This window comes from Triturus cristatus, chromosome 6 (genome assembly GCF_964204655.1).
Source record: "Triturus cristatus chromosome 6, aTriCri1.1, whole genome shotgun sequence".
Lineage (NCBI taxonomy): Eukaryota > Metazoa > Chordata > Amphibia > Caudata > Salamandridae > Triturus > Triturus cristatus.
Window position 1 is genome coordinate 1,910,320,942 of NC_140589.1, and position 24,500 is coordinate 1,910,345,441.

The 24,500-nt window shown below is 45.2% G+C and overlaps 1 long non-coding RNA gene across 2 annotated transcripts in view; it reads right to left on the reverse strand.

Annotated features, from left to right (window-relative positions):
• LOC146822423 (uncharacterized) overlaps positions 1-18,108 on the reverse strand; it is a 107,867-nt gene extending 89,759 nt beyond the window's left edge. Inside the window, exon 1 of one of the 2 annotated variants that reach the window (XR_014963294.1) lies at positions 18,000-18,108. This is a non-coding gene — a long non-coding RNA (uncharacterized LOC146822423). Of the gene's footprint in view, positions 1-17,994 lie in introns of both variants that reach the window. The other variant, XR_014963296.1, reaches the window with a different exon arrangement.
• Positions 18,109-24,500: the final 6,392 nt, after the last annotated feature.

A 24,500-nucleotide genomic window follows, 5' to 3' on the forward strand; every position in this document is an offset into this window, starting at 1 on the left:
TCCATAGGCCAGAATGGGCTGTTTGATTATTACATGTTCTTTTTGCTGTTGCCCTCGGCTGCCCTGGTCTCACCTGGCTGACCTTGATCCTTGCCACTCGCCAGCCTCTGCATAGCCCCTCCCCCCCCTCCCGCCGCCGCGTTTCAGATCCTCGTGGCCGCAGCGCGGAGGGAGGGTGAGTGTGGACTACAGCTCCCAGACTCCCTGGGCCCACACCGGACACAGCGTCATCTGCCTAGCGCCCGGAGGCGCATTAAAGACAGCGTGATTCCCGGTGGAGCGGGTGTTCTTTTTGCTGTTGCCCTCGGCTGCCCTGGTCTCACCTGGCTGACCTTGATCCTTGCCACTCGCCAGCCTCTGCATAGCCCCTCCCACCGCCGCGTTTCAAATCCTCGTGGCTGCAGCGCGGAGGGAGAGTGAGTGTGGACTACAGCTCCCAGACTCCCCGGGCCCACACTGGACACAGCGTCATCTGCCTAGCGCCCGGAGGCGCATTAAAGACAGCGTGATTCCCGGTGGAGCGGGTGTTCTTTTTGCTGTTGCCCTCGGCTGCCCTGGTCTCACCTGGCTGACCTTGATCCTCGCCACTCGCCAGCCTCTGCATAGCCCCTCCCCCCCCTCCTGCCGCCGCGTTTCAGATCCTCGTGGCCGCAGCGCGGAGGGAGGGTGAGTGTGGACTACAGCTCCCAGACTCCCCGGGCCCACACCGGACACAGCGTCATCTGCCTAGCGCCGGGAGGCGCATTAAAGACAGCGTCATCCCCCGCGTTGCGGGACCGCGCGCGGGTGGCGCCGGGCTAAGCCCGGGCAAAGGGCGGGTCGTTGTGTGGCCGTTAGGAGGCCGGAGGAGGTCGGGTTGGGCCACCCCCTTGAGTAGTACGGAAGACACTACAATTGCAAGTATAATTTGATTTTAAAGGACTCTGTCAGTCACGAGTTACGAGTTATTGCTGAGTGCACTACGAGACTGTTAATATATAGGCCATATTTCGCAGCGTAGTAGACATTGTTACTCATGAGTCATTAAATTTATTAGCGGTATTCATTCTCATTGCATTGGTTTTTAAACTTGTCACTCTAGCGATCCTCCTGTGTTGATGACTATAATTGTAGTTGTTTATTAATGTGACCTGTGTACTGTCATGGCTAAAGCTAAAATTACAATGGATAATTATTTGGTTAAAAGGGTCAACATGATCAACAGTGAAAGACGGAAATCGTTAGGAAAGGAGCCCTTCGCAGACAATATGGAGTTACCATTAGATGTTAGCGCTAACACTCTTGCCATAGTGGATCCCTTAACTGAAGCTCCCTTTTTGGAAAATTTGATTCATCCTATTGTGGATAATGACGATGACACCTTAAGTCAAGTTATATTGGTGTCCCCAAGAGAGTCTGTATTATCTCCATCTCCCCCGAAAAGAGCGGTTAGAAAATGTAGAAAGCCTCAACCCAAGAAAGGAAGTGTTCACCATAAGTCACTGTCAGGCCAATCCCAGAGAAACACTGTGGCTCATGTTAAAATTCAGACCCTTAACGAGGTTGAGAATTCTGCTCTCTCGGGGGTCATTGCCAAAATTTTTGAGGAAAAATTAGCATTCATGATTAAGCCTCTTGTAGAAAAAATTGAAATCTTGTCAACTGAGGTACTGAGGCTGGGCGGCCTCTTAGATGAAATGAAACAGCCTACAAATTTGTCTAAGGCACCGATACAACCTGCTCATACTACTCCGCTACCTACACCGGAGGGTGGGATCCTCATTAGTTCTACGAGATCACCGCCACCAGTTGGCAGTGGTATTCGAACTAATATAGCTCCATCCAGTAGTAAGGGGTCCAGAGCTATAGCACAAAAATTACACTGTGTCAATCTTCCACCAGCTTGTGAACCTTACGTGGTTGTTTTATCTAATGTTCCTCCTCTTGACCCAGTAACATCTAATTTCCAACATGAAACGCATGATTCACTTAAGAGGAAATCAGTTGCTTGGTTAAACAAAAATTGTGGCTTTCCTACTAATTTCTCAGACCAAATATTGTCCACTAGACGAGTCTGCTGGTTAGGTAATACAAGGAAAACATGTAAGGGGGATTGTGTTATTATAAATTTTAGACACCCCCAACATGTTGCAACAACCCTATTAAGAGCAGCATCTCTTGTATTAGGAGAGAATAATGTGGGTGTACATTCCTTGGGTTACTTCTACAGACATTTAGACAGACCAATGCAAACTATGAACAGGGAAAGATTTATACGTAATAATAATCCATTAATTTTTTTAATCCCCACGGAGAATAGATACACAGTACTGAGCGAACTAGATGTAAACGATTGACTCCCAAAAGTTGATAAAAACATAACTCTAGTTACAGTATTTGTTAACCAACCGAGGGGGACTCCCAAAAGTAATGAAACTCTTGGTCCGAAAAGCATGGTATCACTGAGGTCTCTATCCACGCTATCAGATGAGCAGCCATATACAGCCGGGATTTCCAGAGATTGGCGGGGAGAGCAAGATGAAGCCGGATTAGATACGGCTCTGAAGTCAAATGCAGTACGGCTAGAGACACTAGGTAATAATATTGACGACTATAAAGTAGAAGTAGTTAATTCTCTAGTCACACTTGTGGATGATACTGTTAATGATGACAACATATTAAGGAAATCTCCTCAATGCGTAATTGATAATTCTAATATTAGATTGTTATCCTGGAATATCGCTGGCCTTTCCAGGAACTTGAGGGACGTGGTATTGTGTTCATATATTGATGAACATGATATTATCATCCTTCAAGAAACCTGGATGGTAGAAACCCCCCATAGAGTAGGATATAAAACCTTCAGCTCTAAAGCAACACCATCAAATAGAGGAAGGGCATCCGGGGGGTTGGTCATCTGGGTTAAAGTCACCTTGGAAATAGAGGTCAGTCAGTTATCTATCCCCTGTCCCGACCTGTTAGGTCTAAAAATTGTAACTAGTAAGAAAGGAGTCATTTACTTAATAAACATTTATATTAGACCATATCCATCTAACAGGGAATCAAAGGTGATAGAAATGTTGGATTCCACTTTAGCAGGATTAGGAGATAATGCTCAGCTTTTAATCTGTGGAGATTTCAATTGCAAATATGAACCTATTGAGGGTTTAGAAAGATTGTTTGATGACCAAGACGCTGCTAATGATATCATGCCCCTGGAGACTTTAAGTTCTGTTAAAAGCTCAATAGCTGCCACACAGATTTTACAGATGACTGTGGCACATGACTTAAAATCATGTAATGGTCGCTTCCCTTCAGATAGCCCATCAGCTCCCACTTATTTTAAGGGAAGTCTTAGGTCACACAAAGATTTTGTAATGGCCTCTAGGACTTTATGGAGATCAATAATCAATTTTAAGATTGACTCCAGAACAGAGAGTGATCACTTCCCTCTCCAATTATGGTTAGACTCTGCTCCCTTTTTTTCTAGACTACCTGTAGAAGGCCCATTAAACTCCCCGGTTGGAGAGTTACAGATATCTAATAATAGGCGTGCTATAAAATGATCATACATTTTGGGTAAAAAAGAAGCATTGACCAACATTTATAATAAATTCAACGAAACCATTGGGACACCCCAGATGCCTTTATTAGGCACACAGGGTGTCCTTGCATTACATTATAAGTTGGTCGACGCATTATCCCCCCTTTTGAGTAAAGTTTATAAAAAAGAAGGGAACAAAAAAAAGGAACATTTGGAGCTAGAAAACCAGTGGTATAATCAAGACTGCAGGGATGCAAAATCAAGGCTGATCCTTGCAGTAAAATGTGGGAGACAAAGTGATATAAAAAATGCAAGACTGGCCTATAAAAATACTATGAACCAAGCTAAAAAAGTATGGGATGCTGACTTATGGGAGGACTTACTAAGTGCAGCTAAGTTACATGATCAAAGGACGTTTTGGAACCTAATTGCCAAGGGAAATAAGAAAGGTAGATCACCCAAGGATATTTTTCTGGATGAATCTACTTGGTGTGACCACTTCTCCAAACTCTATTCTAATAGTAAGGATGATTTGTCCCCTGACAATGTAGATATTAATTTTGACAATAGTATTATACCATTACATTTTAGCCTAGAAGTAACAAACCAGGCATTATTAGCTGTTAAAATAGGTAAAGCTCCCGGTCCTGATAAAATCCCTGGTGATTTATTGAAACACGATGTGGAAGTGTGGGGACCATACATTAATTTTTTAAGCAATTCAATTGTGGCTGGTACACCAATCCCAGAATCGTGGAAAGGGGCAGAAATTATAGCAATCTTTAAAAAAGGTGACCGCCATGATCCTAGCAATTACCGCCCTATTAGTTTAATAGATATTTTACAAAAAATGTTTGCCAGACATGTTTTAAACAGGATTTTAGATTGGATTGAGGAGACAAGGATATTGACCAAATACCAAGCAGGTTTTAGAGCAAAAATCAGCACAGTTGATCAGGTGTTTAGATTTATGTGCATTTTCTGGAAATATATAAATATCAGGAGGGGTAGCCTCTATGTAGCATTCATGGATTTAAGGGCCGCCTTCGACCTTGTTCCCCGTAAGTTGCTGTGGTCCACATTAAAGAAGATAGCTGTCCCAGGTGAGCTACTTAATGAACTTATTAGACTACATACAGGGAACTATGCTAAAATTAGATGGGGAAAGGCTGGTGAATTATCTAAAGCGATCCCTGTAGATCGAGGAGTGCGCCAAGGTTGCGTATTAGCACCCACATTGTTCTCATTGTATTTTAATGATATTCCACCATACTTAAGGAGTTGCGTCCATGACTCCCCGAAATTAGACGGCGAAATAATCACATCCCTACTATTTGCAGACGATACTATCCTTATTTCCCAGACTTCGAGAGGTCTGCAAAATTTGGTTAATTCCTTTCAAAACTATTGTGTGGAAAAGGGGTTAGAAATAAACCCAACGAAAACTAAATATATGGCCATAAACCCCCAAAAAAACCCTAGGAAAAACTTGTTCTTAGAGAATCGTATACTGGAACAGGTAGAAAGGTTTAACTATCTGGGTTTGATGTTGGATAATAAATTGACCTGGGGAGGTCAGCAGAATAAAAGTTTATTATCCCTCAAACAAAACTCACTCCCTATCCTAAAGGTGCATGGAGCAAGTTATTCCAAAGCTATTTCTCCAGCACTGGAGGTTTTCAAAGCTAAGGCACAATCAGCAGCTCTTTATGGTGCTGAGATATGGGGATATCGTAGTACCAACAAATTCGGGAAGATTGAAAACAATTTTGTGCGTTGTCTACTCAAAATACCGACTCGTACCCCCGTCGTCCCCATATTTTTGGATATCAATCTTAAAAGAACAGAGCACTTAGCATCATTAAGACCACTGTTGTATTGGGTCAGGGTATGGTCAACCCCTGAGTTGAGGGATTATAAGTCTGGTTTGATTGAACTAATTAAGTTGGATGAGTATCAGAAAACCCCATGGCTGAAGTATATATGTACGTGGTTTAAGAGACTAGGACTTTTACATTTTTGGGAGGAGCCTCACAATATGACCCAGTTTTCTAAAAAAATTCTTAAGGATACTTTCTGGTCTTACGTCAATGGTGAACTAATCCTTGGGTCTATGATTGGCACACTGACTCAGAATTTCTTAGATATAAAAGATTCACCTAACTTCGAAGAATTTATGGATGAGATTGCTCCTCCTTTAGCAAAATCACTGTATCTACAATTCAGATATGGGGTATTACTGATCAACACCTACACTTGTAGGTGGGTTGGGGAAAATGGTTCGGATGTGTGAACTATGTGCTCTCTTGGGGCAAGGGAAGACCTTGCCCACATACTTTTCTTTTGTGCGGCTTATATGAAACCGAGGCTCTGCTGGATCAAACCCCTTTGTAAAAACATGGGGGTCGGGACATACAAAGTAGCGGAGCGCATACTAAAATCTAACACCTCTCAATTGATGGTGTTTGGTATAAGTAGATTTCTATTTAATGTATATATTATTAGAAAACGCTTTGGTCATAAACTGTAATAGCAGAGGGAGGAAATTATGGATTACCCTTGCTCTACAGTATTATTCTATCTTTTCTACCTCAGTTTTATAGAATTATTCATTTAAAAAAAAAAAAAAAAATCTGGTTTTTAATTAAATTAATATTCTTATTTATATCTTAACTGGTATTGCTTAACCATGGAGATAAAATCACCTTTTGTCTATTGTATGTAATTGTATATTATGGCTTGTATGTATGTAAATGTTTTGTTTATTGTATATTGGCTTTTATGGCTATATAGCCGAAATAAAGTATTGACTGACTGACTGACTGACATGTTTATAATTTTAACTGACTCAGAGAACATGGTAGAAATTCGAATTTAGTATGCCTGAACTGATAAAATACATCTTTTAGTGAAGTTGGTTTTAACATTCTGTGGTTGAAAATACCACTTTCAGAAAGTAGGTATTTACTTGTCTAACCATTCAAACCTGCCTCTGCTAGGTTGTGTATTCCTTGTCTGGAGTTTGAGTGACAGGGCTGGGGGATTCCAGGAGACAGGGTGAGTCCACCCAGTGGTGAATAGAGAGATCTGCATCTAGATGGGAGGGAGGAGTTGCACCTGGGACCTGAATAGGACAGTGCCTGCCGCCCACAGTGCTGGCTCCATCCCCTGTGGTGTGTCTGATGTCTCTGCCCTGCACTGTGAAAGGAGAGAAGGAATCATGTCAACAAAGTGCTCCAGGGCTGTACTTTCCCTCCACAATGCTGGCTTCATCTCCTGTGGCGCTTCTGATGTTTCTGCCCTGCAGTGTGAAAGGAAAGAAGGAGTCATGTAAACAGAGTGCTCCAGAACTGGTTTGGACTGGCAAAGGCCCCTCTGCCCTCAGAGGACAAAGGATTTTGGGGTATAAATATTGGGACCCTGATCCCAAGAAATTAGATCACTTTTGGAACAAGAAGAAACCTTTACTGAGGAGCGGAACCTGAAGAAACTGAGGAGAGACTATCCCTAAGCTGAAGTGCTGCTTGGGGGATTGGCCTGCAGTGGTTTGCCTGACTGCCAAAGGAAGGAGAAGAGACTTTGTGTGCTTATTTCAACTTGTAAGGATCTCCAAGGGCTTGGAACATAGCTTGCCTCCTGCTGAAGTCTCAGGGACAACAGACTTCAACCCCCAGCTCCCCAGAGTTCTTTGGAAGTGCCTGCTGCTGTTTTGGGCCATCTGAGGGACTGCGTGTTGCAAGGAGCTGGAAGCGCGACTCAACAAAGCCGAAACGTGTCGCCGTCGCTGCTGCTGCCGTCGCAGTTCTGAACAAGGGTGTCGCCGCTGGAGTTGTCGCACTGCACCGCATCGAGAGAAGGGTCTCGCAACGAAGAGGAAGCGTGTCGCCGTCGCTGCTGCCTGCCATCGCACTTCTGAACAAGGGTGTCGCCGCTGGAGTAGTCGCAATGCACCGCATCGAGAGAAGGGTCTCGCAACGAGGAAGAAGCATGTCACCGTCGCTGTTGCTGCTGTCGCACTTCTGAACAAGGGTGTCGCCGTTGGAACTGTCGCATTGCACCGCATCGAAGAAAGCGCCCCGCATCCCAAGAGAAGCGCGCCGCCGTCAGAGCTGCTACCATCACATTTCTGAACAAGGATGTCGCCGCTGTAGTTGTCGCATTGTGCGGAAGCTTCACGCAAACTGGGAGAAGAGTGTCGCAGCTTGTGAGAAGTTGGCCTGGTATATGCTGGTCACTAATTAAAGTGGCCACCTTGCACCAGTAAAATTCGACTCTTATGGTAGATAAGTTTAAGACAATCTTTTAAAGAAATCCATACTAGTGGTAGCTGTGGAGAGCAGCCTTCAGGCTAAGTCTTTAGAGGAATGTAAAGCAGCTTGTTTTACCTTCTAATCTCTTGAATTACTCAATGAAAGTACACCACACAGGTATATATATAAAATATATATGTATTTATTACTAGACACACTCTACTAATCTCTTTATGAGATTAGAAGTCAGGAACATATGCACAAATCAACGTTTCACAACAAGTTAAGCACAAATATGGCTGGGGCCCTAGGGGTGTACCAGACCATATACTAAAAAAGAGACTTAGGAGTATCGACTTGCGAAGGGACAAGGCCTAGGGCCTTCAGAAGCGCTCAGGCCTCACTAATCCACCCAAGGCAGGTAAGTTAAGGACCCACTGGAGACGCATGCAGTGTGAGAACACAGCCGCGGATCCCAATAGACTTCAATGGAGCAAGTCGCGTTGGAATTTTAAAGTTTTAGGATACTTCGGGAGAGTCTACAAGCAAGTAACTTACAGGGTAAGTAGTTCTAGAGCTAACACACACAGGAGCACCATAGTGCTGGAGTTAACTCATCCAGGGAAGCCGGGTGCATAGGTGTCTTTTGGTGTCGGGTTGCGGCGTCGTTTTCAATGGGAGCCAAAGAAGACTTGCTGCTTGTGAAGACAGAGGGAGTGTCCGGTGGAATCCAAGGCTGGATTCAGAAGAAGGAAGACCTGAAAGCAGAGGAGACAGTGTTCAAAGTCACTTGGCAGTGACTTGGAGCCAGGGAGCTGGATGCCCAAAGTCGTCGGGTGATTTCAGGTGATCACGGGTGTCTTGACTCTTCAGTCACGAGGTCTAGGAGGCGTCGACAACAACCAGGAGCTGGATTCAGCGTGTTCCACAAAGTCTGCAGCTTACTGCAGTGTCGGTGACCAGATTGGAGCCAACAAGCCTTGGTAACAGCAAGTCTCCTGGAAAGTGTAAAAAGTCAGCGGTGCAGACCAGGAATGTCTGAGGGACTCACCCAGCGAGGGTAAGTCAGGGCAGGACTGGAGCAACCAGAGGAGCTGTTTGAAACTGTAGAAAAGTCTTCTGGGGACCCACAAGCCAGCCAACAAGGGATCACAAAGATGCCTCGGGAGGATTCACTCACCAGGAGCCCACGGTCATGCGGGACAAGGTAGGCATGATAATCTTCAGTGGCAATCCTGCTGGAGGCTTGGACCACACATGGTCCAATGCACAAGTTCATAGAACGTCGTGAAGGGGTTGCACTCAAAAATAGTGCCTGTATCCAGGTATTGAGGTTCCTCATCACTCGTGGGGTCCACTTGCATCAGCTTTGCTGGGGTCTCACGATGGCTTTGTCAGGAAATCCATTTCTGGGGCGGCAGGGACTCCGGACTCCGGCGGGAGCGGGAAAGTTTGCGACTGTTGATTCAAAGTTTTGGTGCCTGCCAAGCAGGGGTGTCACTCCTTGACTCCAAGGGAGATTCTTCAGGCTTCCAGAGGCAGTGGAACGTCGAAGGTCCAGGATTCTTCTTCAGAGCGTCATCCAGGGATATCTAGTTTGCAATGGCAAGGGTTCCCTAACTTATACTACATGGAAGGGAGGGACTAGCTCTATGACCCCTCCTATGGGAGGGTCATGGGACCCACTTCCCTTTGTCCAGTTTTGCACCAGAGCAGGGCAGGTAGCCCCTGAACCGGTTTGAGCTGGCATATGAACAGAGGAGCCTACTGCTCCCCCAGTGCAGGACTTCAAAGCACTCTAGGAGTGCACCCACCCAGCCCCAATACACTAAACCCTGTCTGGGAGGTGTTTACACCTCCCTGTGACAGGATGCCTATTGTTGGGCCTCCTCCACTGCGAGTTTCGGTCAGCAGCAGGAGGGCAGCCCAGTGTCTGTGACTGGTGGCATCCATTTTGTGATGCCAGGGCTCTTCAGGATTCTACCGTGTTTTCTCAGTGGGTACATGCCTATCCCTCTAGAAGGGTGGGATCATACTCCCACACCAGTTACTGGTCTGGGGGTATGATTCCAAAGCGTTTTATACCAAACACGATATGTTTTGATGCTGCCATCCGAGAGTTAGCATTTACCACAAGGTTATAATGCACTTAAGAGTATATGGTTTAACCGCATCCACAAACAGCCACAGAGAATGGACTCTGAGAGCTGCAGAGGGGCCCTGCTCAGGCAGAGGCACCCCCTCACATGGAAACCAAGCACAGTGCCCTCAGGATTGATAGGTCCTGCCTTAGGGGTGACTGATAGGTTTATATGTGTGTGTAAGGAGAGATATAGGGAACCTATATCTCAGTGAGGAGTGCTAACACTACCTCACCCAGGCTGCAGTAGCAGGCCTGTGGTGTCAGATTTAGTCTGACTCTCAGGGGTGGCATAATACATGCTTCAGCCCCTGGTAGGCCTGTGAAGTACCTATGCCCTTGGTACCTAAGGTACCATATACTAGGGGCTCATAAGGTACCACAGTATCCAACCACTAGTGCATCTAATATGCACTCCAAGTTGTTTAGAGAGAACAGAGAGGCTGGGGCCCTGGTTAGCAGGGTCCCAGCCAGACTATAGCCAGAAACCAGTGTTAACATCAGAAAAAGAGTGGGGGCAACATAAGTGCAGATCCTACTCTCCTACACAGCTGAAGCTGTTGCCGTCGCACTTCTGAACAAGGGTGTCACCGCTGCAGTCCACGCATCGAACCGAGAACTTCTCGCATCCCCGGAGATGCGTGCCGCATCTGGAAGATCTTCACGTCTTTATTTCTTTGCACCAGAACTTTGCCGCATTTCCCTCGCTGCCACATTGATTGTCGTGGAAGCGCATCGCATCGTAAGGTACATTGACGCAAAGTGTTGCATCTTAAGAACTGAACTGAACTAAGCTAAAAACTACCATCTTAGAGTAATATTATTGTGTATTTTTGTTGTTTATGGTCGTGGTAATTCTATATAAAGTATACTTATTTTTGATATAAAACCTGTGTGGTGTCCATTTGTAGTGTTGTCACTGGATTACTGTATGTGGTCACAAATGCTTTACACACTGCCTCTGAGATAAGCCTGTCTGATCATGCCAAGCTACCAAGGGGGTGAGCAGGGGTTATTGTAGGAGTGTACCCCCTTACCCTGACAAGAGGCAAGGGTCCCTATTTGTCGCAAGTACCTACCTGTGCCAACTAGAGACCCCCAAATCTAACAAAATCCAATGTCTTTTTTGCGCCCTTGTGACCCGCCATGCGATCATCATGACAACTCTTCAGAGCCTTTTCCTGCAACTCTTTAGTGGGAAGGTACAACATTCCGTCGAAGTATGGAAGTCCATCTTTTATGGTTCTTTTTGCATCATCACCAACCCAATGCTTTAATTCCTGGACTGGACAATTTTCTCAAATCTCCTTGGTGAAGACTTCCAAGTGAGTTGCCCCAATGATTTTGTCCAAAGGAATGATAGGATCCATTGCGTGAACTCTCACCTTGTTGGATATGTTCAGTCTGGATAATGCATCGGCCTTGCCGTTCTTCACTCTTGGTTTGTACGTTATTACAAAATCAAATTCTGAAAGTACAAGGACCACCTTAATTGTGATAGTTCTGGCTGATTTTAGAAATTGCAAATTGCGATGATCTGTAAACACCGTCACACAGTGTTTGGCTCCCAACAGATAATGTCGCCAATCCTGGAAGGCTTCTTTTACTGCTAACAGCTCTTTATCGGCTATCGAGTAATTGATCTCTGGTTCCGACAGCTTTCTGGATCTGTAAGCCACTGGATGAAGTTGTCCTGTCATCTTGTTTCGCTGAGAAAGAATTCCTCCTGTAGCAAAATCCGAAGCCTTTGTCTCCACAAAGAAAGCCTGCTCTGGGTCTGGGTGCATTACTACAGAAGTCTTCTTAAGAAACTGAAATGCCTCTTCCGCTTCATCTGAGCAGTTGAACTTCAGTCCCTTCTTTAGAAGTCGAGTGATGGGGGAGACTTTAGCGGAAAAATCAGGGATAAATCACTGTAAAAACTGTCAAAGCCAAAAACACTTTGAATCTCTTTTACATTTCTTGGTGAGGACCAGTCCTGGATAACCTGCACCTTAGATCGATCCATGGCCACACCTTCAGCCGATAAAATGAATCCAAGGAACTCTACTTGTTCAGCGTGGAATTAGCATTTTTCCAATTTGATGAACAGGTGATTTTCTAATAATCTTTGCAAAATGGCTCTAACATGTTTTACGTGGTCCTCAATGTTATTTGAGAAAATCAGTATGTCGTCAATATAGACGACAGCGACCCGATCCAAAAATTCCCGAAGGACATCGTTAACCAGATGCTGAAAGGCTGCGGGAGCATTGTTCAACCCATATGGCATGACATGGTACTCAAAAAGGTCATATTTCCTCTAAAGGCAGTTTTCAATTCCTTGCCTTTGGCCACTCTCACCAAATGATAAGCCCCTCTTAGATCAAGTTTGTTATATACCTTAGCACCTTTGACCTGATCCAAAAGTTAAGATATTAATGGTAGAGGATACCGGTTTTTAATGGTCACCAGATTGAGCGCTCTGTAATCCATGCAGGTACAAAGGCTTTCGTCCTTCTTAGGCCGAAATAAGAGTGGCGTCGACACAGGGGATTGAGATGGTCTAATAAATCCAATCTTCATTTATTCGTCTAGATACTCCTTTTGGTAAACATTTTCAGCTTCAGTCAAAGCGTACAAGCGACTGCATGGTAAAGTGGCTCCTAGTTCCAATTCTATGTTGCAGACATAGTAGCGATGCGGGGGTAGTTTTTAGGTCTCGCCTACGCAGCATGCATGCGCTGCATAGAAAGGAGACCTTTATCAATTGCTTCGCCTTTAAAGCCAAAAACGTGCACGCATTGCATTGCCTTTAATGGCAACGCGTGCAAGTTTGGCGATTCCCTTGCGGGAGTGAGCTTTGAAACCATATGGTGCTCGCTCCCCCAAGGGAAACAGGTGCAGGCCCCCTCCTCTCTCCCTCCCCCCCTCCCGCGCGCGCTTGTTCTACATTATACAAGAATGCTGTTGCACTAAAGAAACGGTGATGCACGCGCTTACACTTGGGCGCAAAGAAAGAGTGAAGAGAAGGCCTCTACAATTCCAGGCTGGCTCTCGATGCCCCCTTGCGTGTCTGGGGTGCTGAAGTGCATCAGACCAAAGGGACGAGCGGGTGCTTTTCATTGTCTGGTCCCCGCGTGCTCGGCTGGTCCTTCCAAGCGGCCCGAGTGATGGCCAGAGCGCCATAACTTCTCATGTCTTGTTCAGTGCGGGGGGCTGAAGAGCAGCCGAGTGCAAGAGTTGTCCTTGCACATCAAAATAATGGAAGATCAGGCAGCAAATGAGGTGAAGCGAAGCGGATGATAAAAAATGTCAGTTAACCACTGTAGAGACCGCAGAAGACTTTCCTGTCACTGCTTAAGGAGGTGACCTGAAGGGTAAACATGGGTGATGGCTGCTCCGACTGCATGTGCATAACTGCCCTGTAAGAACTTGTGCGCATATGTGTTGGACTGTGCTTGCCAGTGTTCTGTGAGTGCGTGTGTGCCGGTGTGTTGTGGCTGTTAGTGCGCTGATGCTGTGTGACTGTTCTGTGACCCCCCCAGTATGTCTGTATTCTTTTTTTCCTGCACAGGTGCTTCTACAACTGTGTCTCTTTGTGTGGCTGCTCTGTAGCTACTTCTGTGTGGTTGATCTGTGGCTTTTTAATTCTAGTAGTTGTTTCAATGCCTGCGGTATTATCTGTTTGATGCACATGTGTGCGTGTTCTGCTCTGTGAGCCCACAGCTGCTGTCTTTGACTATGGGGATACTCTGACTTCCTGCAGGCGCTGGTTGGTGGCCGTCAGCTAGTTTACTGCTTCTCTGTAAGTGCCGATATGTGTCCACTCAAAGTGGGCTGGTCTGTTGTAGTTGTACATCTGTTGTGTGTGTGGCGGTCTGTGCTCAGACCCTCTATGGCAGTTAGTGGGCAGCTTTTCTGGTGTTCTGTGCATGGCTCCTCTGTGTTGGTCTGTGCTCAGCTGCTCTGGGGTGGTCTGTGCATCGCTAGTCTGTACCCACTCTCTGACAGCTAGCGATGCACATATGAATGGTCTAAAGGAGAGGAGGTACCAACCCCAGGTGCCCTTTTCGCAGTGTAAGTAGCTGCACCGCACCACTTTGAATCAAGAAGAGCATTACTTTGCTGTCATTTGAGCATATTAGAGCAAGGACCACAGTTATTCAATGCAAAGCACAGTCTGTTCAGATAGCCAGACCAGCCTTTGCATCAAAAAGTAACTCCAACTTAATGGCGCTTTCTGCACACATTTCACAAATGCATGTATAGCATATATACAAAGTATGGAATAATTAAGAATTTGTCTAGGCATGGGATTTTGTACTGGAGAGAAGCTTCCAGTACAAATCCTATGGTAAACAGGACATTCACGCCCCCGCACAATGGTGTACAGATGTGCGCCAGCTCAGGGGTAGTAGGCAGCAGCAGGCCCTTTATGATAAATATTGAACTGTGTTGCTTTTTCCATCTTGAGCAGCTGCGCATAGCACCTTTGGTTGCTACCCTGCATTGTGCTAAAAAAAAAATTCCAACTGATCTTTAGACACCAGTTTTCGGGCTTAGGATAATTGAAATGAGGAGTATACATAATAAGGGGATTCTGGGATATGGAGTATGAGTCAACCACAGCAACTATATTTCCGTGTTAAACATGCAATCCGCTCCGTAGTTTGGAGATAGCCTGCACACACGTTGTTGTCCGTTGGTCATCAATTAAGGGAGGCACAAGGGGAAGTGAATTGTTAGCAGCGACATTAGCTTTTTAGTCTGATGGAGGAAAGAGCTTCCAGCTCAGCAGAAAAATGACACGATGCTGGGGAAGTCAAGTCGGGTAGACGTGATGTGAATTCCGGGTTTTAACCAACATTGCATATCACGGTAAGCTTAGTGTGGGGTTGATTGGATGTGATACCAGACAGAGCGCGAATAGAGAGGGGAGAGGCTGTTTAGAGAAACAGAGAAGGCTGGCGTTTGAACCAGAACCTGAGCGAATTGGGGGTTGGAATGGTTTACGAAGGTTAACATTGTTATTGAAGGAAAGCAGCAATATATTCTTTTTTCTAAAAAACATCTCAGCGTAGGCTATGTTAATAAAGAGAATGCATTTAGTTAACGTCTTTGTACTGTAATTAAGGAATATTCTATGTAGACTGATGGTGATGTCACTGAATACTTGTCTTGCAGATACCCCTGACGAAGGGAAATTAATCCCGAAATGCATTGGGTGACGCAAATAAAGTCGTGATATGCAGAAACATGTATTCCTCCTGTTTTGTATTAATATCATCATTTACGGACGAATGAGTAGAATAAATCAAAGAAGAAGAAAGCAATGAATAAAAGAGTACGTGTAAAAATAAGAAGAGATAAAAAGAGGTGGAATGGAAAACTTGATTTATTGGATTCATTATAATCCTTGATTGGCTGTGCATCCGGTACTGGTTCCAAAGATTGGTTCCTTTGTGTTTTGTCTCAAAAAAAAAATTCCCCCATAGTGAGCATGCCTGGCCTCCTCGGCGTTAACCGTCACATCCTCTGGAAGTTGGTGGCAGTTACACTTAACAAGCATTGGCATAGCCAATAGGTCTCGCTTTGGGACCTTATAAGAGTTTATTTATCCAGCACAATATCCTTGGTGCAACAACATCAAGTGTTGCATGGCTAAACACTTATAAGGTCCCAAGGCGAGACCTATTGGCTATGCCAATGCTTGTTCTGCATTTTATTTTGTCAAAAACACAAGCTAGGTCTTGATATTCCCTTGGAATTTCTTTTGCTTCTATGACGCATATCTGATTGGTAAGTTGGGCTAATTCTGTAGCCGGTGAACCTTCTCCCTTCTGGTTAGGATTCACAAAGCAGTTTTCCTTACAGTGTTTGGAGGTCATTTCTACAGTTCTTCTCTCCCAGTCTATTTTTGGGTTGTTTTTCATCAACCAAGGCAACCCTAAAATTAGTTGGAATTGAGGGGCATCTATGAGATGGAATCTTAAAAATTTGTGATGTCCCTGGAGTCCAATCAATTCCAAAGTTTCTGTTTCCACAGTTATGAGATCTGAAGTAAGGTTTGTACCGTCTATTGCTTTGACTACTTCACAATGTTTCTTCTTTATGGCTCAAATTCTGATTTCTTTTGCATATTTCAAATCGCAGAAATTGCCTGTGGCCCCAGAGTCAATCACGACCAACACTCCTTTAACTTCTTTAGACCCAAATCTTGTGGTAAAGGATACAATCAGATGCGGGGCGGCGGATTGTAGGGTATTGACTAACTGTTGAGGTTCCGGAGTTGACTCTTCCGTCCTTCCCACCAGAGCAACTCTGTCTACTGGTGGGATTTGTTTTTTAACCCAAAGTTGGTTTTTGGTTTCTTGGGGCAGTCTTTCACAAAGTGACCAGACACCCCACAGTACATATACAGATTCTTAGATCGTCTCTTCTCCCGTTCCTCCTTTGATAGAGGGCCTCTGATAGATCCTATCTGCATAGGTTCTTCTCTGGAAATCAAGTCTGACTTACTCCCATCGGACTTAGCACGATCCAAGCGAGGAACAAATGGGCGAAATTCTGTTTTCTTTTCGGATCTTCTTTCGAACACGCAATGTTCTATTTGGAGGACCAAGTCAATCAGCTCCGAAATTTCCTGTTGTCTCTTTGGTATCTGAGCGAGGGCATCCTTAAATTCGTCCTTCAACCCACGATAAAAAATTGCAGAACGCTTACATTCTGGCCAGTCGGTTTCTACGATTAATTTATTGAACTGGGCAATGTAGGCCACTAGATCGCGAGTCCCTTACTTGAGATCCAGCAATTCATTATCGGTTGCCTGATTTGCAGTTCTTCAGTCAAAGATTCATAAAAATTATTTTCTAAAAAGTTCAAAATCGTATAAGGCAGGGTCATTACGAGATATTAAGGGCATAGACCTAGCTGCAGCATCATCGCTCATGTAGGACAGCATGAATGCAACTTTTACCTGATCTTCCTTAAACATCACTGACCTACACAGAAAATGCAAAAAGCACTGAGTAAGAAATATTTGAGCCTTATGTGGGTCCCCACTAAATCTCTCAGGAATGGCCAATGGAACTACTGGTGCTACTGAATGTATCACCTGAGTAGCAGCCTCCGCTGCTGACCTTTGATGAGTTTCTAATCCAGGCAATGGGAAGCACCTGCCATAAATTCCTCCATTTTATGCCTGACTTGTTGAGTTTCTTTTTGTGAGCTCCTAACTTCTTCTCTTAACCTCCTGTTCTCCTCAGCTGACTGAGTTAACTGGGTTTGTAACCCTTCTAGAACCCCCGCCGGGGCCTTAAGATCTAAACCTTCCTCCATCTCAACTCGGGTGGTTTTATCTGGCACTTCAATCTGTCAGATTTCAGGTCCAGACCACAGGAGTCGACGATGGTCCCAACGCCCCACCACCTCAACTGCCACTCTAAGAATTTCTCTGAGTCCCAGCTAAAGTGTGGGGGGGGGGGGGAAGAGGAATTGAAAGAACAACAGAGAGACAGCCTTTGTGGTAGAGAATAACAGTCCTCTCTTGCTTCTGGTCCGTATAGTTGAGGCGTAATTGTTACCTGCACCTGGGAAGGGAAAAACACACCTTATAACAATAATAACATTCACTTGTTGGTCCTATACACCAGGCCTCTACTCAGTATTTACCATATGGACCTAAGGCTATTGTGACTCTCTATGCTGTGGGTTTTGTAGCTGTAACATAACTGCACCTGCAGAGGATGACAGTGAAAACATAGATAATTTGCTCTTTTACAATGCTACTCGATAACTTATCCAATTGCAATACGTACCCCACAGTGATGTATAACTGCTCCATTATTCAATACAAAAACTAATGTTCATTAAACTGATAGTCCTTCAGTCATGGGCTGTATTCCTCAGTAGAGAACCTTTTCTAGTAAGATTCTCGCGCTATGTGTGTCAGCAGTTTGTCACTTATCACACGTCGTGTGTGAAGTTCAAAAGAATAGGAAGAATTCCGGTACCTAAAATGTCCTCGCAAATCCTTGCTCGCTCTGACAGCTCCTTGAGAATTTCTCTGGCCCAACAAACAAAATATCAAAAAATGTTACCTCACATTTTTTTCCATAAAACAGAATAACAGGTTTTACTGGTACTGAGTTTCTCTGACGAGACGCTCCCTCATCATGCATGCGTTCTGTAGTCTTGAATGTCCGATGCTGAAAACTAAAAGACGCTACTCACGTCTTCCAAAGTGACTAAAATTTCACAACGCGCAAGCGCCCGGAGGAGACTCTTGCTCCGCGCGCGGTCACAGTTGAAGTGCGCAGTTCCTTTGTGGAACATGCGCATTAGACACTCTGCCGGTCGCGGGTCCAGGAACACTAGACCGCGAACCGGAGACTTCACCGTTCTTGTTCATGCCGCCATTTCTCATGTGTGAATTTTTTATTAGTCTCACACAGTGTTTGAACAAAAGTTTCGAAACTGGATGCGGTCTTCTTCTTATTGCAGGGGGGAAAACTCTTCGCAGTCCATAACTGCTGGGTTTTTGTTCTTTTTATGCCAGTTGCTTGCACAATGGTCATGACGGTCTTGACAGCCAGGCTAGCTTGTATCCAGTGGTGTGGTGAGCTTGGGACCCACGTCTGGGCATACCCTTCCCACTTAGGGCAACAAATGCAAAAGAAACAATTGATGGACTGAATGCTGGACAATGAAAACATTCACCCTCGGTCGGACCTTCTTAAAAAAGCTCTAGTGGCTACATTCAAGCCGTTTGCGAAGATTCCCTGCAATGTCTTGGGTTTGAATACCATACTGATCACCGAAGGCACGAGACAAGGATGCACCCTCTCTGCTCTACTCTTCCTGCTTAACGTAGAATCTCTAGCCCTGGTGATACGCTCTATGCCAGCTGTAGAATAGTCACAGCCACTGGGGAATCCAAGATACAGCTCGATGCCGACAACAGGCTCCTAACACTGGATACCCTAAAAATGAAGATCCCAGTGCTACCTTTCCAAGATATAAGACCAACTCGGACAAAACTGAAACCAGGCCGATGACTGCCTCCACGATTTAGCAAGCACTGGGATATGAAAAGACAGTCTTTGTGTGCACTTGTAAATGGGCTCTGGTATCCATGGGCAACAGAGCAGCAACTCACTAAAGTTGGACTTTGCCCACTGGTGACATTAAATTCGATGTAACCACTCACATTGTACCTTGAAGGACCAATCTTCGTAGCACCATTAAGAAATTAGCACGGCTAAGAAGTCAGTGAGTAACCCTGTACTTTGCAATGGGGCTACTACCTTTTCTACAGTAAATACAAAACATGAACCTACAGATCAAACCTTTTAACATAAGGCACCCTGTCTTTGGGGTTCAGTAGGCCTGCAGTAGGAGGGTCTTACAAACATCAAGAAGGAGGGCTTGTGCTTTGCCAGTGCGTGCAATGGCAAAGTCGGGATAGCAGTTTTAAACTGCTCTGCCAGACAGCAGTGGCACGCTGGGAGTCATGCTTTTAGTTCTCATACTCGTGACGCAACTAGTGCTGCAGTCCTGGAAAGGAACTTTATTTTTATGTATTTTTAGACACTGCAATGAAAAATATCCACCGGAGAGTTCCAGAGATGTACCATTTAGAAGGTATAGTAAATCAAAGAAGCATTTCACTGACCACAAACAAGCTCTGGCAAATTAACCGACTGGACACTCAGAAACTTTTTCACCAAAAAGTTGGACTAGTTGTATTGAGGTCTCTTAGAGTCACTTTAGGTGACCAAATCCAGTATGGAGACAGTCAGGGAGACCAACAAGGCCCCAGGATCAGTTACCTTTACAGGGGAGGCAGTCATCAGGCAGTTCAAGACACTTATACCCTACTTTGGGTTGCAACATAAAGGTGTTAGGGTGCCAAATTGCCCCAGAAGGCTTCTCAGCTGCTGTCTCCCTGTGATGTGAACAGGAGGTCAGCTAACTGACCCTTGAGTCTCTTGACCTTGGTTGGAATCTGGAGACTACTTCTCGAGCAGGACACATCAGGTACAGTCATGGGTGTCCGCAATGGGGGGGGAAGCGGGGGGGCGGGGAGAGAGGGGGTCAGTGCTTAATTTGTAAAATATTAAGTGCCTGGGCTCTGACCAGGAGGCCACTGCAGCTTGCGCCACCCATCGCCCCTGTCATCGCTGCCAAAACAACCACTAAGCATCTCTCTCTCTCATGTAAATGCGTCAGTTCAGATTTTTCCAGGTTCCCAAAGCTAAAGGTATTAGTACATTTTTTATGTATATTGTTTTCCTAAACAACTGTTATACTGCTCATCTCTAAATCACATGAGCAGCGCCACCTTGTGGCAGATTGCCCTAAGTGTGGTGTTGACAATCAGGTGCCGGTGCTGAGCACCAGAAACAAATAAAGTGCCGGTGCTCAGCACCGGAAAGCTTCGGCTCAAATTAAGCACTGGAGGAGGCACTTTCACCTCCTGAATCCTGGATTTTTCACATACCCCCTAAACAAATGTCAAGATCATGTTGCTAGTATAATACCAGCAGCACAATCATTACTTTTTTTTTTATTGTGTCCCCCTGAAAAACATTCTGCGGGTGCTCATGGGCACAGTCTCCCCTCTTTGCTAGCCACCAGGTTCCACAGTGGCTGTCCACATTGGTGCAGCTTCTCTTAGTCAGTTCCACTGGACTTCTTAGGTCCTTCTTACAGTACAGATGAGATATGAGTTGTTGGTGCCAGTGTTGCCCTATTTATGTACAGAAAATGCTCTCAAGAAGGATGCGGTTGGTGACCAAAGGACTACCAGGTTCCTTTCCTCCTCATGACCACTTCCTGGGAAGTGTGGCATTTGGTTATCCAGGATTGCCCCTTTCTGCCCACTCCCAACATGGCAGAATCCCTCTCTCTGCATCCAGAGTTGTGGCCCCCAAGGTGGCTACACACTGTTGAAAAACTGGTTTGACAACAGGTTTCTCCTCCTCTTCCCGGGTTCCAGCATGTATGCCTAAACAATGGGGCAGCCTCTCTATCAAATGTCCCCCATTCACTCTCTAAAGACGGCTTCAGCTCTAAAGCTCACGTTTTGGGCCAACACCCGTTGGGCTTCCTGCAGGAGGGAGGTAAGCACTCTCTCCAGTGCAGGCCCCTACTGTCTCTATTCCTGGAGATGCTAGTACATCTTCTCAGCAGGGCAGAAAGCCATCTTGGGTTCAAGCTCCATGTGCATCAATATGGGGCACAGGAGAATGAAGACAACAAAGTGGCAACTTTGTAAAAGTGGAACACTGTAGCTTGCTACATTAATTTCCACTTGAGAACCAAGGGGGGCTTAGTGTAACGAGTTGCTGGATACTTTGAAGTATCAGCTTTGGTTACACTATTCAGGATTTAGCACAGCTGAGGTGTCCGCATGTAACCCTGCAGTCGCCAACGGGGCGACCAAGTCTTTCCACATTAAAAACAAGAGTTTTGTGTTTTTTCTGTCAGAACATATAAAAATACATGTTCTGCCAATGAAATATGCTGCCCCCTGCCATAGGGCTCGGTAGGCCTGCCACAAGGGTGACTTACATATGTTTTTGGGGAGGCGGGGGGACATGTCACTTTCCCATGGCTTTAAATGGTAAAGTCAGGCTAGCAGTTTGAAACTGCTCTTCGAGTCTGCATCGGCAGACTGGCAGATGCATTTTACCTTTGTCACAGCCAAGGTGGCACAACCAGTGCTGCAGTCCCTGGGGTGACTCTTTAACACACAGGCTCTGGGTACCCTTGGTACCATATATAAGGGACCTGCAGGTATGCTAGCTTATGCCAACTGGATATAGCTTGTGTAACATATATATTTTGGGGGTTGGGGAACTGGAACTGAGGTCTGGTTAGCAGGCCTCAGTGCACTCTCAGAGTTGAAACACAAGCAGCACCAATCAAAACAAACCTGGGGGCGACCATACAAAAAGAGGCATTTCCTTACATGACCCCCCTCCAGATGAAAGGTGATAAGCAACTAAGCTTTATCCTGGTAGTTCTCATGAGCTAAGTGTTAGAACCTGGAAAGGCCATCTACATTGGCATGGTAGGTCCCAGGTCTGTGTTCCACTGTAAAGTCCATACCCTGTAGGGAAATGGACCACCTCATCAACTGGGGGTTATCTCCTCTCATCTGCATCAACCATACAAGAAGTTTGTGGTCAGTTTGAACTCTGAAGAGAGCCCCAAACAGGTAGTGCCTCGGATTCTTCATGGAGGAAACCACAGCAAAGACGTCCCTCACAGTGGCATCCAATGCTGGTGTCTGAGGAGGAGTGGACTGCTAATGATGACAAGTGGCGGATCCTGGCCCAACACATCTACCTGTAACAACAGCGCCCCTATCTCATGTTCATAGGTGTCTGACTGAACAATGAACTCCTTACTGAAGTCAGGTGCCTTCTGGACAGGTGCTGAGCACAGAGGTTTACTTGAGTGTCTCGAAGGCCCTTTGACACTGCTGTGTCCAGAGGACTTTCTGGGTTGCTTCTTGGAAGTAAATTGGTCAGTTAGTTATGTCCCTATGGTACCACACCCTTTCACATATCTTCTGTAGTACCGAGTAAGACCAAGAAAGGCTCTGACTTGGGTCTGGCTCTTCAGAGCTTTCCAGGCCAGGATTGTCTGGATCAATCAATCAATCAAATTCTTTATTCGCCATAAAAGATCACAAATTGTATCACAAATAAATAAAACATTTAAAAGCAATGACATTAAAATAGTAAAATCAGTTCTAAAACTTTGTGTTACAATACAATGCTTTTCCTCAGATGTGTAGCGCCCCCAATATAACATGCAGTACTAAAACACACAAAAGGATTCTCATGGCAAATATGAGACGTGCCACAATTTTAAAATCCCTGAAATTTTATGCCAGAAATATTGGTTTTAAATAACGTTTTCTCAAACCTATACAAAAACTGCAGAATAAAATAAAGTGCTGCCTGCTTCTTGTTGATACACCATCACAGGGACAGGGGCTCAGACTTATAGGACATTTTTTCATATCAGGAATGGGAACCAAGCGATGAGCAGTGCCCAATTTAATTATGATGTTGCCCATTGGTTACTGAGATAAAATATGATTGGCACCCTACTGGCAGATTGCTCAATAAATATATCATAACAGTTTGCTTCCTGGATTCTTCCTGCATCCTTCGCTCCTGTCTATAATTCATAAAGGAGCTCTTGATTACACTCTTTTCAATGGAGATGCTATTTTCAGGGTCTCTCAGCACTGGTAGATCAAACAAACAAAAAAAAGGAGTTGTTTAAATAGAACAACCACGGGATATTAGAAGCAAAGTCTAAGGCAAGCAGTCTAAGATAGCAGACTTTGGAAAACTGGTTTAAACTTTTAAAGGTTTTAAAAATAAAATGTCCTTTAGGTAGCACAGACCAGTTTCCTTATGAACTATAAAAGTAAGTGCAGAGGTAGGTACACACAACAAACGTTTGAGAATATGACTCTCTTCTATCTGGAGGGATTTACTGGGTATGTAACCCCATCGGCCTCCCCCGCAGGTGGCAGTTGATACACCTCTCACTATATATATATCATCACCTTGATTGGCCGACAACCGACTTTATGTGAGAACCTAAATACTCCCTCGCATATTTGATTACATTTTAGCTGAGTATTCAGACGTATTGCACCCATGAGCTAGTGTTATATAAAATCCATAGATAACAAACTGAGGGGCAGATTTACAAGCCCCTTGCGTCACTTTTGCACCGTCGTTGCGTCACTTTTGAGACGCAGCGGCAGCGTAAAAGTTGCGGCCCATTTACTACGTGACTCATCTAGGGAGCTGTGTCACGTTGTGAAGCCCTGCGCCACATTAAACCTGCGTCAGGTTTAATGTATGCAGGGTGGGCGTTCCGTCGCAGGAAGCCCCGTAAATGTGACTCTGTAGTCCATGCTGCGTCAAAACCCTGCGCCTGCTTGAAGCAGGCGTAAGGAGTGGCACAGCATGTTAGGCATAGGGCGCCCCTGAGCATTGCTGGAGTTGCGTCGTGCTTGTGACACGACTCCAGCAATGCGTGACTTTTCCGTCAACAGATGCGTCAGAATTTCTGACGCATCTGTCAATCCTTGCGCCGTGGTATTGTAAATACGGCGCATCCATGGTGACACAAGGATTTGGCATGTTGGCACAGGGAAAGTGACGCATCTCTACAGATGCGTCACTTTCTGGTAAATCCGCCCCTGAGTTTTCACTAGCAATCGGTGAACCTTCTATATAAAGGCACCTGCACTTGTGCGCCTTTTCCCATAGGCCATTCTGAATAATGTTTTCTTTATTTATTTTCATTCTCCAAGACGCCATGAAATATCCCAAGGTGTCAATTCATTTTTGTAGACCGACCGGAGTCCTGGAGTCCTGGATAACAGGACGGCATTGATGCCATGCATTAATACTGGTACCGAATGGCACTGAATGGATGTATGACGTTACAACGCACACTTTTACAACGCATGCACTTACAACGCATTTTTTACAACGCATAATCCATTACAACGCATGACATTACAACGCATGACACTACAACGCATTTTTAAAAACTACCTTTA